At 41.0% G+C, this 16,326-nt stretch overlaps 1 protein-coding gene and 1 long non-coding RNA gene across 3 annotated transcripts in view; both read left to right on the top strand.

Annotated features, from left to right (window-relative positions):
- The window catches only part of PRKD1 (protein kinase D1), a 347,146-nt gene that overhangs the window by 97,768 nt on the left and 233,052 nt on the right, over positions 1-16,326 (top strand). The gene's annotated exons all lie outside the window — the stretch shown is intronic.
- Positions 1-16,326, top strand: part of LOC132343367 (uncharacterized) — a 131,685-nt gene that overhangs the window by 71,231 nt on the left and 44,128 nt on the right. The window contains exon 1 of the long non-coding RNA XR_009492173.1: positions 1-16,326. This exon is cut by the window's left edge and continues 71,231 nt beyond it. This is a non-coding gene — a long non-coding RNA (uncharacterized lncRNA).

Genomic DNA, 16,326 nt, shown 5'->3' with positions numbered 1-16,326 from the left:
AATCCTGGGTCAGAAAGATCCCCTGGAGAAGGGATAGGCTACCCACTCCAGTATTTTGGGCTTCCCTCATGGCTCAGATGGTAAAGAATCTGCTGGCAATGCGGGAGACCGAAGTTTGATTCCTGGGTTGGGAAGATCCACTGGAGGCTATAATACTTGAGTAGTATTCTGCTCTAGTATTCTTGCCTGGAGAATCCCCATGGACAGAGGAGCCTGGGGGGCTACAGTCCATGGTGTCATCGCAAAGAGTAAGACAGGACTTGAGTGACTTTTACGTTCAACTTTTTTCAACTTCCACAGTCAGGAGGTAGCAAGCGTCTGGTGCCTAATTGGCCGCAGTGATTGTGTGGTGAGTGCTGTTTAAACTCTGTTGACTGAGCATCTGATTCTACCATGTAATACCAGTTACCATAGAATTCTGTCCTGTCGTTCCTTTTCCCTCTCTTGGCTTGTTTTTCTCCTGATCATCTTTGGATGAATATATATCTTTATCTTCTCGATCTGCACAATTCTCCTTAAAGAATACAAGAAGGCTATCATTGTCAACATGATTCCAGCATCTTCACATTTACCCTAACTTCTCTCCTGCATTTCAGTGCACTTCTCAGAATCCGGTATTCTATAATGAACGTCTTGACGCTTACTACACTGAAATTTCAGACTCAGTCACTGTTAGTAATTCTCCAAGTTTAAGGAAGCAAGTTGCATCTTCACTCTCATCCCTGTCATATCTCACTGCACACAATCAGTTGGCTGCTGAGCTCTACTAATTCTGCTTCCTTTAATATCTCTTCCCTTGCCATTGTCTCAGTTCCAGCCCTGGTCATACCTAACTCTTGAAGGCTGAGGCAATTGCATGTGAACTCTTCTCCTTGACTCCATCATTTTGTGGCAATAAATACTAACATTTGCATCAGAAATGTCTTTCTAAAATATCTGGGGGACTTCCCTGATGCTCCAGTGGTTAAGACTGTGCAGAGGGCATGGGTTCAGTCCCTGGTCAGGGAAATAAGATCCCACATACTGCACAGCCAAAATGTAAAACAAATAAATAGATAAATAATATTTAAAAAATTCTGCTATTCCATTTGTGTAAATGTTATCTTGTAGTTCCTTAGCATGCTATACAAGGTCATTCAGGAACTGTTTCTAACTGGCTTTATCTCCCTCGTTAACCACAGTCACAGGAGATGCTCTGCCCCAGCCATGGTGATTCCCTTCCTATAGTCATTGAAAACAGCTTACATTTTCATGCCTCTATGCCATTGTCTCATTTTATTAGTTGCTTTTGCCAGAAATTCCCTTCTCACTTTTTTTTCTGTCAGCTGAAGGTCGTCATCCCAACTTTAAGGTTCCTTTCTCTGACACAAACTAAATGTTTGAATGAAGCTGTCTCACATGTTCACTGGGTTCTCAGAACACTTGATATACACTTGTATTACAGGAGTATTTTATATATTATACTAAAATTACAGAATTAGGTCCTTTTCACCTTAGGTTATGAGTTCCTTAAGATTAGTAGCAAAGCTTATTCATCTTTTTATTCCTAGCATGTAGCCCAGTGCCTACATGCGGTAGGCATTAAGTAGACATTCACTTAGTCAGACCACTGGAGTTGTCACCCTAAGGTGTGGCCTCTGGACTGGTGATGTGGGTGAACCGTATTTCCAGGTCTGATAAGGTGTGGATTTGTGATCTTGCAACCATTGTGTTTAAGGTAGATGGTTCTCTCCATCTCATGGAGACTGTAAGCTTATAGTGGCCAAGGAACTGAAATGTATCCAGGAGTAACTTTTTGGAGAGACCTTCATGGTTAGAAAAAACTGGCACTCCATAGGGACCATCGTCTTCTGAGACTCAAATGACTCTGTTAGTCTATGACATAAAATCAATACCTTGAGGGCAGGCTTCAAGGACTCTACTTCTGTGTCCTGTAAAGAGTGAGCTCAATCTGTGGGATTTAATTCATGCTTCTGGTTCAGGTCAATAGTTTCTCATTGTTGGTTTTGTTTGGTTTTTTAACTTGGAAATAATTTCAGCCTCATATAAAATTTGCAAACGATAAAAGTAATACAAAGAACACTTCTCTACTTTTTACCCAGATTGACCTAAACATTTTTTCTCATAAAGTCTCACACTTTTTTTTTCCACTCTGAACCATCTGAGGATGTTGCAAACATCTTTCCATCTTATGCAGGTCTTTCCATCTTATGCAGGTTGCATTTCCTAAGGATAGGGTATTCTTTTATACAACCAGAGTATATCAACTTCAATAAATGTATTACCAAGAAAAACTATATTCTATCTTTCATATTGCAGTTTTATCCACTGAGTCAATAACTTTCTTTGGAGCATTTTTCCTTCTTGTACAGGATCTTCCCTGGGGTCAGGGATTGTGTTTAGTGATTGTCTACCTCCTTTGTCTGTGTGTGTGTGTGTGTGTGTGTGTGTGCGCGTGCACCCGTGCCAAGTTGCTTCGGTCGTGTCAGACTCTTTGTGACCCCATGAATGATAGACTCTATGCCACGCTCTTCTGTCTAAGGAATTCTCCAGGCAAGAAAACTGGAGTGGGTTGCCATGCCCTCCTCAAGGGGATCATCCTGACCCAGGGATCAAAACCTGTGTCTCTTAGGCCTCCTGAATTGGCAGGTGAGTTCTTTTACCATTAGTGCCACTTGGGAAGCTGTTTTGGAGGTGATGGAATTCCAATTGAGCTATTTCAAATCCTGAAAGATGATGCTGTGAAAGTGCTGCACTCAATATGCCAGCAAATTTGGAAAACTCAGCAGTGGCCACAGGACTGGAAAAGGTCAATTTTCATTCCAATCCCAAAGAAAGGCAATGCCAAGGAATGCTCAAACTACTGCACAATTGCACTCATCTCACATGCTAGTAAAGTAATGCTCAAAGTTCTCCAAGCCAGGCTTCAGCAATACGTGAACTGTGAACTTCCTGATGTTCAAGCTGGTTTTAGAAAAGGCAGAGGAATCAGAGATCAAATTGCCAACATCCACTGGATCATGGAAAAAGCAAGAGAGTTCCAGAAACATCTATTTCTGCTTTATTGACTATGCCAAAGCCTTTGACTGTGTGGATCACAATAAACTGTGGGAAATTCTTCAAGAGATGGGAATACCAGACCACCTGACCTGCCTCTTGAGAAATTTATATGCAGGTCGGGAAGCAGCAGTTAGAACTGGACATGGAACAACAGACTGGTTCCAAATAGGAAAAGGAGTACGTCAAGGCTGTATATTGTCACCCTGCTTATTTAACTTCTATGCAGAGTACATCATTAGAAAGGCTGGACTACAAGAAGCACAAGCTGGAATCAAGATTGCCGGGAGAAATATCAATAACCTCAGATATGCAGATGACACCACCCTTATGGCAGAAAGTGAAGAGGAACTCAAAAGCCTCTTGATGAAAGTGAAAGAGGAGAATGAAAAAGTTGGCTTAAAACTCAACATTCAGAAAACGAAGATCATGGCATCTGGTCCCATCACTTCATGGGAAATAGATGGGGAAACAGTGGAAACAGTGTCAGACTTTATTTTTCTGGGCTCCAAAATCACTACAGATGGTGACTGCAGCCATGAAATTAAAAGACGCTTACTCTTTGGGAGAAAAGTTATGACAACCTAGATAGCATATTCAAAAGCAGAGACATTACTTTGCCAACAAAGGTCCGTCTAGTCAAGGCTATGGTTTTTCCAGTGGTCATGTATGGATGTGAGAGTTGGACTGTGAAGAAAGCTGAGTGCCGAAGAATTGATGCTTTTGAACTGTGGTGTTGGAGAAGAGTCTTGAGAGTCCCTTGGACTGCAAGGAGATCCAACCAGTCCATTCTGATGCTTTTGAACTGTGGTTTTGGAGAAGACTCTTGAGAGTCCCTTGGACTGCAAGGAGATCCAGCCAGTCCATTCAAATCAGCCCTGGGATTTCTTTGGAAGGAATGATGCTGAAGCTGAAAGTCCAGTACTTTGGCCACCTCATGCGAAGAGTTGACTCACTGGGAAAGACTCTGATGCTGGGAGGGATTGGGGGCAGGAGGAGAAGAGGATGACAGAGGATGAAATGGCTGGATGGCATCACTGACTTGATGGACATGAGTCTGAGTGAACTCCGGGAGTTGGTGATGGACAGGGAGGCCTGACGTGCTGTGATTCATGGGGTTGCAAAGAGTCGGACATGACTGAGCAACTGAACTGAACTGAACTTACCTCCTTTAATGTGGACATTTCCACAACCTTCTTTTGTATGTTACAACATTCGCTTTTGAATAATACACTGTTCAGCCTCTTTTTTTAGTAGAACATTTCTTATTTGGAGCTTTGATATATCTGTAGATTTTGTGTAATCATTTTTGTTTCCTTAACCTAACAGTGAGTGATTTGAGCTAAGTTATTATCACATCTAATACAATAATAACTACATTAAAACTATTTATAATTTAATTTTTTTATTAAGTTGATAATATTTGTTAAACTTTACACAAAAAGCATGTATTTTAAAATATGTATACTTTAAAAAATATGTTTACTTACCCATTGAGGTGGTTGGGATTCCCAGGTAGCTCTGTAGTAAAGAACAGGAAACACAGAAGATAGCAGTTCGATCCCTGGATCAGGAAGATCACCTGAAGGAGGAAACTGCAATCCACTCCAGTATTCTTGCTAGGAAAATCCCATGGACAGAGGAGCCTGGTGGGCTACAGTCTACAGGGTTACAAAAGATTCAGACATGACTGAGCTCCTGAGCGCACACACATGCAATCCAGGTGGCTAGGGGAGAATGGATACTTGCATATGTAAGGCTGAGTCCCTTTGCTGTACACCTGAAACTGACACAACATTGTTAATTGGCTGTGTGCGTGCATGCTAAGGCGCTTCAGTTGTGTCCAACTCTTTGTGACCCTGTGGACTATAGCCCATCAGGCTCCTCTGTCCATGGGATTCTGCATGGACAGGAGTCCTGGAATGGGTTTCCATGCCCTCCTCCAGGGATCTTCCTGACCCAGGAATCGAACTCATGTCTCTTAGGTTTTCTGCATTGGCAGACAGGTTCTTTGCCACTAGCACCACCTGGGAAGCCCTGTTAATTGGCTATCCTCCAATATAAAATAAAAAGTTATATTAAAAAGTAAAAAAAAAAATTATACCTAAAAGATGGAGATTGAAGAAACCAATTTTTGGTGTTTAAATAATGTTCTTTGTGGTACTGCAAAGAAAAAAAGTGCCATCTATTGGGTTTCCTTAAAATGAAACAAAAGTATTGCAAAATGGAACAAAAATAATTATATTGAAAAAGAGGTAAAATTTTTGTTTTATTTTAAAATAAAATGAAGTATGTATTTCAAGAGTACTGTTCATTACGCAATTAGAAATTTTACCTGTCAGGAGGATTGAATTCACCTCCAGTTCCATGTGATGTCTAATTAATTAATATTAAGTCTTTAAATAAAAACTTTTGCTGTTATTTTGAGGAAGTTCTGCTATTTTTAACTATAGGTACTTCTAAATTCCTTGAAGAATAAAACCCTCAAGGTATTAAAACACAATACATGAATATTTCGTAGATAACAAATATTTAGAATGTTTAAACAAGAAAGTAAATTGGCATCAGATTAAGTAAGCGGCTCTGGGCATTTGTTCCCACGACCGGAGGGAATCGTGCAGTTACATTTCTGTTTGTTGCTGTTTGTCATCTGTTCTGCTGTTTCCGCTAAACTCATGAATTGAGAAGCAGCCTGGGCTTATTTCCACAACATTCAGACCTTACAGTGCTTTTACATTTTCTTACAATATGCTTCTCTTTTCTTTCCAAGCACGGTCATCTCTTGTTTTCACACCGTAGAGCTCCCTGCACAGCCTCTAGGTACAGTGCCGTCAAACGGTCATGGGCAGCAAGGTAGAAAGGATAGTGTCAAATGCCATTTCTTAAAAAACTTTAATTTGTTTTTCTCTCTTCATTGTTTATGATAACCTCCTAGAAGCTTGAAAATAGCTTTTCCTTCCCTGCTGTTTTTGTCATTTGTGTTTGGAAGTCTTTTTTTTTTTTTTTTTTTAAGTGAAAAATTGTTACATTGCCTTTAAGTGAGAAGGAAAACTCCAAACCTCTATATGCTTTCATTCTCTTCTGTAATAAGGATGTTGTCCTGGTTTCTTAGTGGATTGGATTTTTTGGTGGAGTTTATGAGAAGAATAAGGGAAGCGATGGCTAGAAGACGGCAATTATGAAGAGCACAGTCTCTGAGGTCTTAGTACTTGGGTTCAGATATTGGCCCAAGCAGTTTACTGGCCAAGTGACCTTGGACAAGTTACTACCTCTCTCTGTTCTTCTACATTCTCATCTGTAAAATGGGAATTATGTAACAGTACCAACTCATAAAGTTGTTGTGAAGATTTATTGAGTTAATATTTGTAAAATACTTAAAAATAGTGCCTAGAATATAGTGAATGATATGAGTTTGTTAAATAAAAACAAATGTCTCCTCCTCTCCCAGTTTTATTACACTTATTCTTTTTTCGTGGTTTGACTTAGTAAAAACCAGAATGCACAGCTCTATAGACAGTCCCCCTCAGAGAAGTAGGGGGACTTGCATATGTCCCCCTAAATTAAAGAACTGTAGCTATTTTTGAAGTTTAACCTTCTTAAAAGTTGAAATGTGTCAATTTGCCTTTCCTACCTGTGCTTTGGTTGACAGAAGGCATTGTTAGAAGGTTAACCATATTTATTTACCCATTCACTTGTACTTGCTCATACGTGTCTTCATTTTTATTTAGAAGAAGTCACACTCTGTATTCTTGTGAAGAACATTTAGTTTAAAATTTCACAGATGTTAGGTATGTAAGCTTGAAAGAAAAAAAAAAACACACATTTTTAAAGATGATCCTAGCTTTCCTGGTGGCTCAGATGGTAAAGAATCTGCCTGCAATATAGGAGATAAAAGTTCGATCCCTGGGTTGGGAAGATCCCCTGAAGAAGGAAATGGCTACCCACTCCAGTATTCTTGCCTGGAGAATTCCATGGACAGAGGAGCCTGGTGGGCTATGGTCCATGGGCTGGCAAAGAGTCTGACACGACTGAGCGACTAACACTTCAGAGATATAACTTCATTCTTTGAAAAAACAAAATAAGAAACCCAGCTAGCACGAGAGTATATAAATGTGAATTAACCCTCAGGCCTTAAGATGTCTCTTTTGTTTGAAGTGAGTGATTGAAAGTCCCTCAGTCATGCCTGACTCTTTGTGAACCATGGACTTTTAGTGCCCTCCCCACCCCCCAGCCCCCACCCCACCCCACACCGCCCCAGGCTCCTCTGTCCATGGAATTTTCCAAGCAAGAGTACTGGAGTGGTTTGCCATCCCCTTCTCCAGGGGATCTTCCTGACCCAGGGATCAAACCCAGGTCTCCTGCACTGCAGGCAGATTCTTTACTGTCTGAACCACCAGGGAATGTAGTTTAAATGAGTCATTTTTGAAACCTAGTGGATCAACAGTAGTTTGTTTTATACTGAAGGTAGCAACAGAGAAAGCATGGAATGTTGGGGCATTTCATTGTGTGGAAACCACTTTGAGTAGTCACAGGGTTACATGGAATAGGTTAATTACCTTATTGAGGACCTAATATCGTAGATGGCAACTGTCTTAGTTCTGGTTGCCAAACGACCATAGACTGAGTGGCTTAAACAAGAAACATTTATTTCTCACAGTTTTGGAGACTGGGAAGTGGATGATCAAAGTGCCAATATATCTGTTGTCTTCAGATCAGTCGCTCAGTCGTGTCCGACTCTTTGCGACCCCATGAATTGCAGCACGCCAGGCCTCCCTGTCCATCACCAACTCCCGGAGTTCACTGAGACTCACGTCCATTGAGTCAGTGATGCCATCCAGCCATCTCATCCTCTGTCGTCCCCTTCTCCTCTTGCCCCCAATCCCTCCCAGCATCAGAGTCTTTTCCAATGAGTCAGCTCTTCGCATGAGGTGGCCAAAGTACTGGAGTTTCCGCTTTAGCATCATTCCTTCCAAAGAAATCCCAGGGCTGATCTCCTTCAGAATGGACTGGTTGGATCTCCTTGCAGTCCAAGGGACTCTCAAGAGTCTTCTCCAACACCACAGTTCAAAAGCATCAATTCTTCGGCGCTCAGCCTTCTTCACAGTCCAACTCTCACATCCATACATGACCACAGGAAAAACCATAGCCTTGACTAGATGAACCTTTGTTGGCAAAGTAATGTCTCTGCTTTTGAATATGCTGTCTAGGTTGGTCATAACTTTCCTTCCAAGGAGTAAGCGTCTTTTAATTTCATGGCTGCAGTCACCATCTGTAGTGATTTTGGAGCCCAGAAAAATAAAGTCTGACACTGTTTCCACTGTTTCCCCGTCTGTTGTCTTATGAGAGCCCATTTCTTGGTTTGCAAATGGCCATCTCTTTGCTGTGTCCTTAGTTGCAGGGAAAGAGTAAGGAAGAACAAGCTCTCTTGTGTCTCTTCATGTAAGGATGCTAATCCTATCATGAGGGCACCACCCTCATGACCAGTTACCTTCCAAAGGCTCCATCTCCTAATACCATCACATTGGGGATTTAGAGTTTGAAGATACAAAGTTTTGTGGGGGGACACACACACATTCAGTCCAAAGCAAGGACTTTTACACTCCATTGAAATATAAGACTGTCAGCAAAACTAAAGAAGCCTAAACCAACATCTTCATAAAGGGCAGAGTCAGAATAAATTAAACTTCTGAAGATTACTAATTATGTGGCTGAGTGTATATATATATATACTATTAGTATATATATATAGTATATATATATATATACTATTAGAAAAATTACCTGAGTAAATAAGGACTAATAAACTTTTTCATTAACTAATAGTTAATGAAAAGATGTTCAAATGTTGGGCAGTAAATAATGAGAATTTAAAAAGGAAGTAACTTTCCAGATTATGTAAATGTTGCATTCATGGGTAATACTTTTTCTATTATGTTACTATATAGGTTTCATAGCAATAAATTTAAGTAACAATAAAATATCTTTTAAAACAATGAAAATCAACTCCGTACTATTTGGTTCTGTTGTCATTCCGGAGTTTGTGGAGCATGGCTGTTTCTTTTGTTAGGTAGTGATGGTAGTACCTCAGGGAGCATGGCTTTCTCTCTGTGCTGATTTCCATAAATTACTGATAAAAGGCTTCTAAGAGGAGTATTGATTAATTACTGACATGGCTATGTTTCATTTATTAAAGTGTTCCCTTTTTTTCAAATACCTCCACTGAGGGCAGAATTAATTTTTTAACTTAATGAAGACATGAATATTATTAATATGTAGAAAACTGGCACTAAATTTAAACTGATAGGCATAGGAGATATTATAATTTCTGTAGTTTACCTGGGAGAAAAAGGGAGTCTGAAATGTGCTATTCTGACTCATAGTTGGAAGTATTAGTGGATTGTGAGTATATAGACTTGGAAAGACATATATTGTTTACGGTCTAGGAAGTGCCCTGTGATGAGTAGGCATGTCCCACTCTCCAGAGACATGGATGCTACAAGATGTATCAGGCTGAGTTCTCAGTGACCGTGCCACTGCAGAGTCTGTAAATTGTTCCAGCCTCTCTAATTAAGTACCACTTGGATTAATGGCTAGAATGTTATCAATAAATGTCTCCTCATTTTTTACGTTCGTATTTGGACCTCAGTGTGTGCCAAAGGCTTGTATTTTGTTCTTCACGTTTCTTCTCATCATCGTGTTTAACATCTTGCTCTCAACAGTTACCCTCCAACGACATTTTGAAACTGAATTTCTGAAATGGAGAGGTGATAATATGCTGGGAACAGATAAATCATAAAACTCTTCATGGCATTCATGTCAGCTATGATGTACTAGTGGGTCAGAAAGAAATAGCGAATTACCATATGTTTGATTTATCTTAAATAATTTAAGTATTTTATAATGGGAGTTTTGCCATGTCACGATTAATTATTTAATGGTATAGTAATGTTCACTCAACTGGTAATTTTTCTTTGATGACTAAAAGGTCATTTGTTGCACTTTTTAAAGTAGTAGCTTTTTAAGTTTTCAAGGCAGAGGGATACCTCTGAAATAGAGCTTGGAAGAAAAGCAGGAAGGTTGGAGCAGCAAATTATTTCAATGGGAAATTTTAGAAAACTATTTTTTAAGAATCAACACAGAGTACTTTGCATTGTTTATCTATGTTAAGCCACACGTTCTGTCATCTTTTAGACTGATATTTATTTAATATTAAACCATTCTTTACACTGTTTATATAGTGAAACAATTCAAGTTTTTGCTTCCCTCTGTTTTGATAGTCATTAAAACTTCTGCATGTAGTTAATTAAATTTCATGAAATAAAATTAGCTTCATTTCAAGTGCTGGGGAACCAGTGATAGAATAGAACAGAGTCAAGGTTTTTGTGGTAAGCAGATACAGAGCTGCATTTGTGTCCGTGCCAGCCCTGGAGGCAGCAGGGAATCACTGAGACGGGCACGCTGCCAGCCTGGGATCCGAGCCTAACGCCAAGTGGAGACGGTTTTTAATATACCTTTGCAAAAGTGTATGGAGGTCAGGTGTGCGGGCTGTGGCTAGGGCACAGGCAGACGTAAGAGGTGAGCTTTCCTGAATTTGAAGACCCTAGATGAGACAGAGAAAGCCTGGTTCTTTAGTGCCCTGGCACAGTAAGAAGCCGAGGGATCCATAGGACTTGGAGACTGCCAGAACAAACTAGGGCAACCACGAGAAGGAGACATTGATAGCCAGCCAGTGCTGCTCTCTGCCTGGGGAGGTTCTTAAGTGCTTTTTGTTAAAGACTCCCAGGCTCAAAGCTTGGCTAGACGAAGCCTCAGTAATTTGCCACACCTGGCAAAGCCTGACAGGGAGTTGTTGGCAGATCCACGTCCGACTGGCGCTGACAATGATTAATTATGTAGCTGAGCCCGCACGATACAGTCAAGTGAGGTCGTGAGCAAAGTGCTGTTTTATTTGTGGTTCTTCCCCCTCTACTTTGATATGTTAACTCCAAAATGAAGCTGAAAGGGAATTTAGCAAGTAAAGAGAAAAAAAAAAACAGGTTGGAGAAATGTCTGTACAGATCCATTCATTAATTCAGTCTTTCATTCAACAAATACTTTTTGAATGCCTTAGTATGTAATTAGCCAAAGTGAATGAATATTCATCTATCTTTGAAATTCAAATTCCATTTAACTAATGAACAGCCCAGTGTTTTACCAGAGGTGCAGAGTTAGCAGTGGCAAAATGAATTTGAATCTCAAACTTCTTTCGTTGCTTAATCAGTTCTTCATGTCTCTGCAAAATTCTGGCTTGAACCAAAAGTGGGTTTATCTTGACCCTGAGCACTGTCTGGCAGAGCACGAAATAGTAATTAGATGCATAATTCATACGGTGTTGGTGCTGGGCATTAGAGAGGTCACAGCGGGAACAGGCTGCAAAGATTGATACAGACTGTTAGAGTCTGGTATTTCCAATGTGTTGGGCTCTGTGATATTAAGATCTGTATTAAGAGATATAACATCTCTTCTGTTACCTTATTTATGGAAGTCAGGGTGGAATTAGATGCCCAGTGGGCAGTGTCTGTCTCTGAGGCCCTACAGAAGTGGCCTTTCCCTTCCCCTCTTGTTACCGAGTCCAATCTCGCTCTGCTCACTGCGCAGTAGGCCAGTGAAGCCGAGAGAGTAGTGTTGAGGCAAGGAAGAGACTTTAATTGGTGAGCCGGCAGACGGAGAAGATGGCAGGCTAGCGCCTCAAAATAACCATTTTACTGGGGTCTGGATGCCAGGTTCTTTTGTAGATTAGAGGTGAAGGGAGGTGAGCAGCAAAATAAGACCGTTAATCTTCCAAACGTTTCCTAGAATGGCAGGCCTCACGCAGGGGATGTGTTAATTTCTTCCTTCCTGCCATCCACAGGTGGACAGGGTTCTGAACAAAGGCACTGTAGTTTAACACTCAGGCAGAGGGGCAGGATTCTCTGAGGCAAACAATTCTGTACGATTATAATAACAAAAGCAACGAAAGGCAAGTCAAAGAAACAGTTCCAACATGGTGACAGAATTGGCCTCCTCGCTGCAACACTCCCCTTTGGGTATTTGCACGCATGTACGTGCACGCTAAGTCGCTTCAGTCCTGTCCGACTCTTTGTGACCCCATGGACCAGAGCCCACCAGATTCCTCTGCCCGTGTGATTCTCCAGGCAAGAATACTGGAGTGGGTGGCCATGCTCTCCTCCAGGGGATCTTCCTGACCCAGGGATTGGACCATGTCTCTTTTGTTTCCTGCATAGGCAGGCAGATTCCTTACCACTAGAGCCACCTGAGAAGCCCATTTGCTCACATACACAGACCTAAAGAGCAGCATGGAATTCTCACCTGGCTCAGTCCCATGGGAACTCAGCCTGGAGAATTCAAAGGTTTCTCATTATATTTGTGATGTTTCTGCATCTAACAGGCAAGATGTTTTTATCTTTTAGTGTAAAAATTAAGTTACTGTACCAGCAGCAGATACGTCCTTTCAGTTGGAAATGGTAGGACCGGCCTACTTCTGGATGCAAGAAGTTAAATTTGCTTTTGAACTTAAAGTTGAATTTGTGTTTTTCCACACACACTTCTCCCCCTTTTGTGCATAAAGGCATGCCTTTGAGTAGGCCACTTCAGTTTCCAGAGTATTTCTGTAGTTTCTCAATTTGTGTTTTCATTTTATCTCAAGCAGATAAGAGAAGTTTCAATAAGAGGTAAAGCTGAACACATTCGTCCTGATAGTACACTGTGTGGTTAATATGCTGATTGCAGATTTTTATTTGAGCTAGTTATTTCAAGGATCGCTCTTTTACATCATGTCAAGTCAAATTATATACAATTTAATGTTCTGAATATATCCAGGTATAGGTAGGTGTAGTGATGATTGCCTGTATGCTATATTTTGTCCATTTAATAGGCCTTGGATCTTTTTTCAAATTTGAGATAATTGCAGTATTCGGTTTTAAGAAATAACGCAGAGAATCTCTTGTACAGTTTACATGGTTTCTCCCAAAGGTAACGTTTTGCAGGGTTGTATTATAGTATCACAAGTAAGATACTGACATTGGTAATGTCCACCTATACCCAGGGTTACTCAGGTTGTCTTAGTTTTATGTGTACTGATTTGTGTGCATGTGTTCATGTGTGTGTGTGTATTTAAGGAGCACATGATGAATTTGTGTGTTGTCCTTGTGCAGCAGGCATGCTGGTGTCTCTTTTGGCCAGTTTTAGTGCACATCCTGCAGACGTGAGCGCAGACCTTGGGTTTTTACATGAATCAGTGCCAGCTTCATGGGCTTGTGACCAGAGCTTTCGGTTGGGGTTCAATATCCTGACTTTCCTGACTTGAAGTCCTTAGTTTTTTGTTTGAATTTGCGTTTTGTAAGTGCAGTCTGACAAGACGATGGAGCTGCGTCCCGGAGCTGGAAGCCTTGGTTTGGGTGACTGCCTCCTTGGGATGGGTTCTCCTGTGTTCTCCACTGCTCACACCCCCACCTCATAGGACCCCAAAGACCTGTGCTCTTCCTCTGTGCTCCTGCCAACTGCTGCCTTTAGCCCCTGGAAGGGCACGCTCGGGATCTGGAACAAGAGCCTTCTATGTCTCAGGACAGGACACTGATACAGTTGTCTGCATCCTGGAGTGTCACTGCGGTACCTCAGTAGGGTGACACCTCTCACCCAGCCCAGTCTAGGAACCCAGTCCAGGTCCCTCCTTGTGTGGAGATTGCAGTGTTCCTGGGGTCTGTGTGGAGCTTGCTGCGCCTGTGGGAGGGGAGATGCCTGACTGACTGACCCTCCCCAGTTGCTGTACAGAGCGCTCACTCTGCAGGTATTCCTGTGCCGCAAGGATTGTAACATTGAATAGCAAATAAACAACACTGTGGCATGTTGAGAGAGAAACTGCAGGAGAAAGGGAAAACCTGCATTCTATAGTACCTTTACTGGAACTTTTCTTCTGTCGTTTGAACAGGGGAAGGCCTCACTTTTTCATCTTGCATGGGGCCCTGAAAATTATGGAGCCCATATGGATAGGCATAGTGTTAACTTCAGCAGTCATGTAGTGTACACAGTGCCCACTTGTTTCTACTGCATCCTCCTATATTTGCTTCAGATTCTGTTGACATAATAAGAAGATATTCAGTGAGACTGTATGGGGGACTAGAGCAGCACAAAACCCATAATGATATAAATATGTGGTGGAAAATTACAATAAAACCCTTGCATCTTCCACTTTAATTTTGCCTCAAGGAAATGGCAAAATGCCCAGCTGGCAATAACCAGTTCCAAATGAGCTGCCAACATGGCTAGGTGCTGAAATACATAGTTTGTTGCTCTTCCCCATTTCAGTGCTTGACTATAGGTTTTGAGGTTGGTGTTTCAAAGCCAGAGCAGGTGCCTGCCACCTGGAAGCATTTTCTTGAGAGCTCTGCTAATATCAACACAATGAGACCTATTGAAGTGTATTTTTAAATAACACTGAAACTACTTTACATGTGTATACTTGTCTATTGAAATACAATCATAAATAGGCCTAACATGTTTTCATCTGGAATTCAAAGGGATACGGTTTGTGTCTTGGAACAATGAAGGATTCTTATTTTTTTAAAAAAGAAACGTGCTGATGGCAAACATTCAGATATAATTAAAATATGTGAGAAGTTTGTAAATGTGGGTTGAAGTCCTAACATAACAGAATTATACTGCTTCATCTCAGAGCCCTACTAATAGAGGTCCCTCATAAATACCAGGCATCAGTGCTCCTGGGGGAGGCGATGATGAAGAGTAAGTACAGTTGTTAGGATACATCTCAGTACAGAAGCAAAGGCCCTCTCTTGTTCCATTTGAAAAAAACAAAAACAAAAAAAAAACCTTCATTTTAGCACTTGTAAATACACTTACATATCAGATCTTTTCCGGACTCTGAAAGGCAGTTCCTCATCTCCAGTTAAGGTTTTGCTTTTCCTTAAGTTAGTGCTAGCGTTTTCCTGAGTATCTGTGCATATATATTGCATTAGGGATCAGTGAATGTCAGAAGTTTCCGAGGTCAGTTTTTGTTTTAATGCTTGTCTGAACAATCTGAACTGTTTCCTAGGACTCATCTAACCAAACAACTGCTTTGTTTATGGTTCTGCCTGACCTGGAATATACTCTGCATAATGTGCTGGCTGTGGTCTGACCACGTACTTCAGGCTGGGTACATTCAGTGCATTTCTTCTCCGGCAATGTGAAGGCCAAGCAAAGCGGGTGCATTGAAAACTAGGCTTAATGAGAGTGTATTTTCATCATTAGTTTCACATCCTAATCTCCCAACTCCTAACCTATTGCTGGATCCTTAGATGAGAACAAAAAAAAGCAAAAACAAACCAAAAAACCCCCAAACCCTGATTTAATCTTCTCCCCACTCACTCTCACAAAGTTGCTAATTAGAAGCAAAATATCCAAACAATCTTGTAAGAAGAAGAAAGAGGCCTAGCAGGGGGCCCAGAGAATCTGTAAATTAGGTAATTAGTGTAAGGATAAGCATGACTCTTATCTGTGAGGGCTTCTCAGTATACTTCGTGGAAGTAAAGCGTTCCTGTCCTCCTGTGGTTGGTGAGATCTGCAACTTGACTTGCTTTCCTCTCTTGGACGTTATTTGCCAAGCAGATCGGTCTTTATTCCATGCGTCAGTGTCTGGATGGATGACACTGCATTTTTCTCAATCTATTTTTCTCCAAATATTATTTACATTTTCTAAATTTTTGCTTCTCTAGCTTGTTCTCTTGTCCTGTCTTACCCTAACTTTTCAGTTTTCCTCTTTCCTCTCCATCCTCTGTTCCCCTTCATTGGCAGCTTACAAGTACTTCTGTCACCTTGCAGTGATTCACACTTCCCAGCAGCACTGAAATGTGCTTATTTATGTTCCAGAGATCAGAATCTCTGTTCTGGAGGCAGCCTGCCAGAGGTGGCATCCTGGCTCTGCAACTCACCAGAGTTGTGACTTTGGGCTACTTACTTAACCTCTTCTTGCTTTTTTTCCATGTCTATAAAATGGGGATGATAATATACTTTCTACCTCATAGTGTTGCTGTGAAGATTAAATAACTTATTCCATATTAAGCATTTAGAACAATGCCTGACATACAGTGTTTTAACGAACATTAGCAATATTGTTTAGTTAAACAAAATGATCACTGAGCCTCTTATTAGCATCTTATTTTTCTGACAACACCTATTAATATCCCAAATAACTAGGGCTCCTTTGGATACATTTGGAAAATGCTACTCTTCAAG

The sequence above is a fragment of the Bos taurus genome, chromosome 21 (genome assembly GCF_002263795.3).
Source record: "Bos taurus isolate L1 Dominette 01449 registration number 42190680 breed Hereford chromosome 21, ARS-UCD2.0, whole genome shotgun sequence".
Classification (NCBI taxonomy): Eukaryota; Metazoa; Chordata; class Mammalia; order Artiodactyla; family Bovidae; genus Bos; species Bos taurus.
Note: the sequence above shows the minus strand (reverse complement) of the source record. Positions and strands in the feature narration are given on the sequence as shown.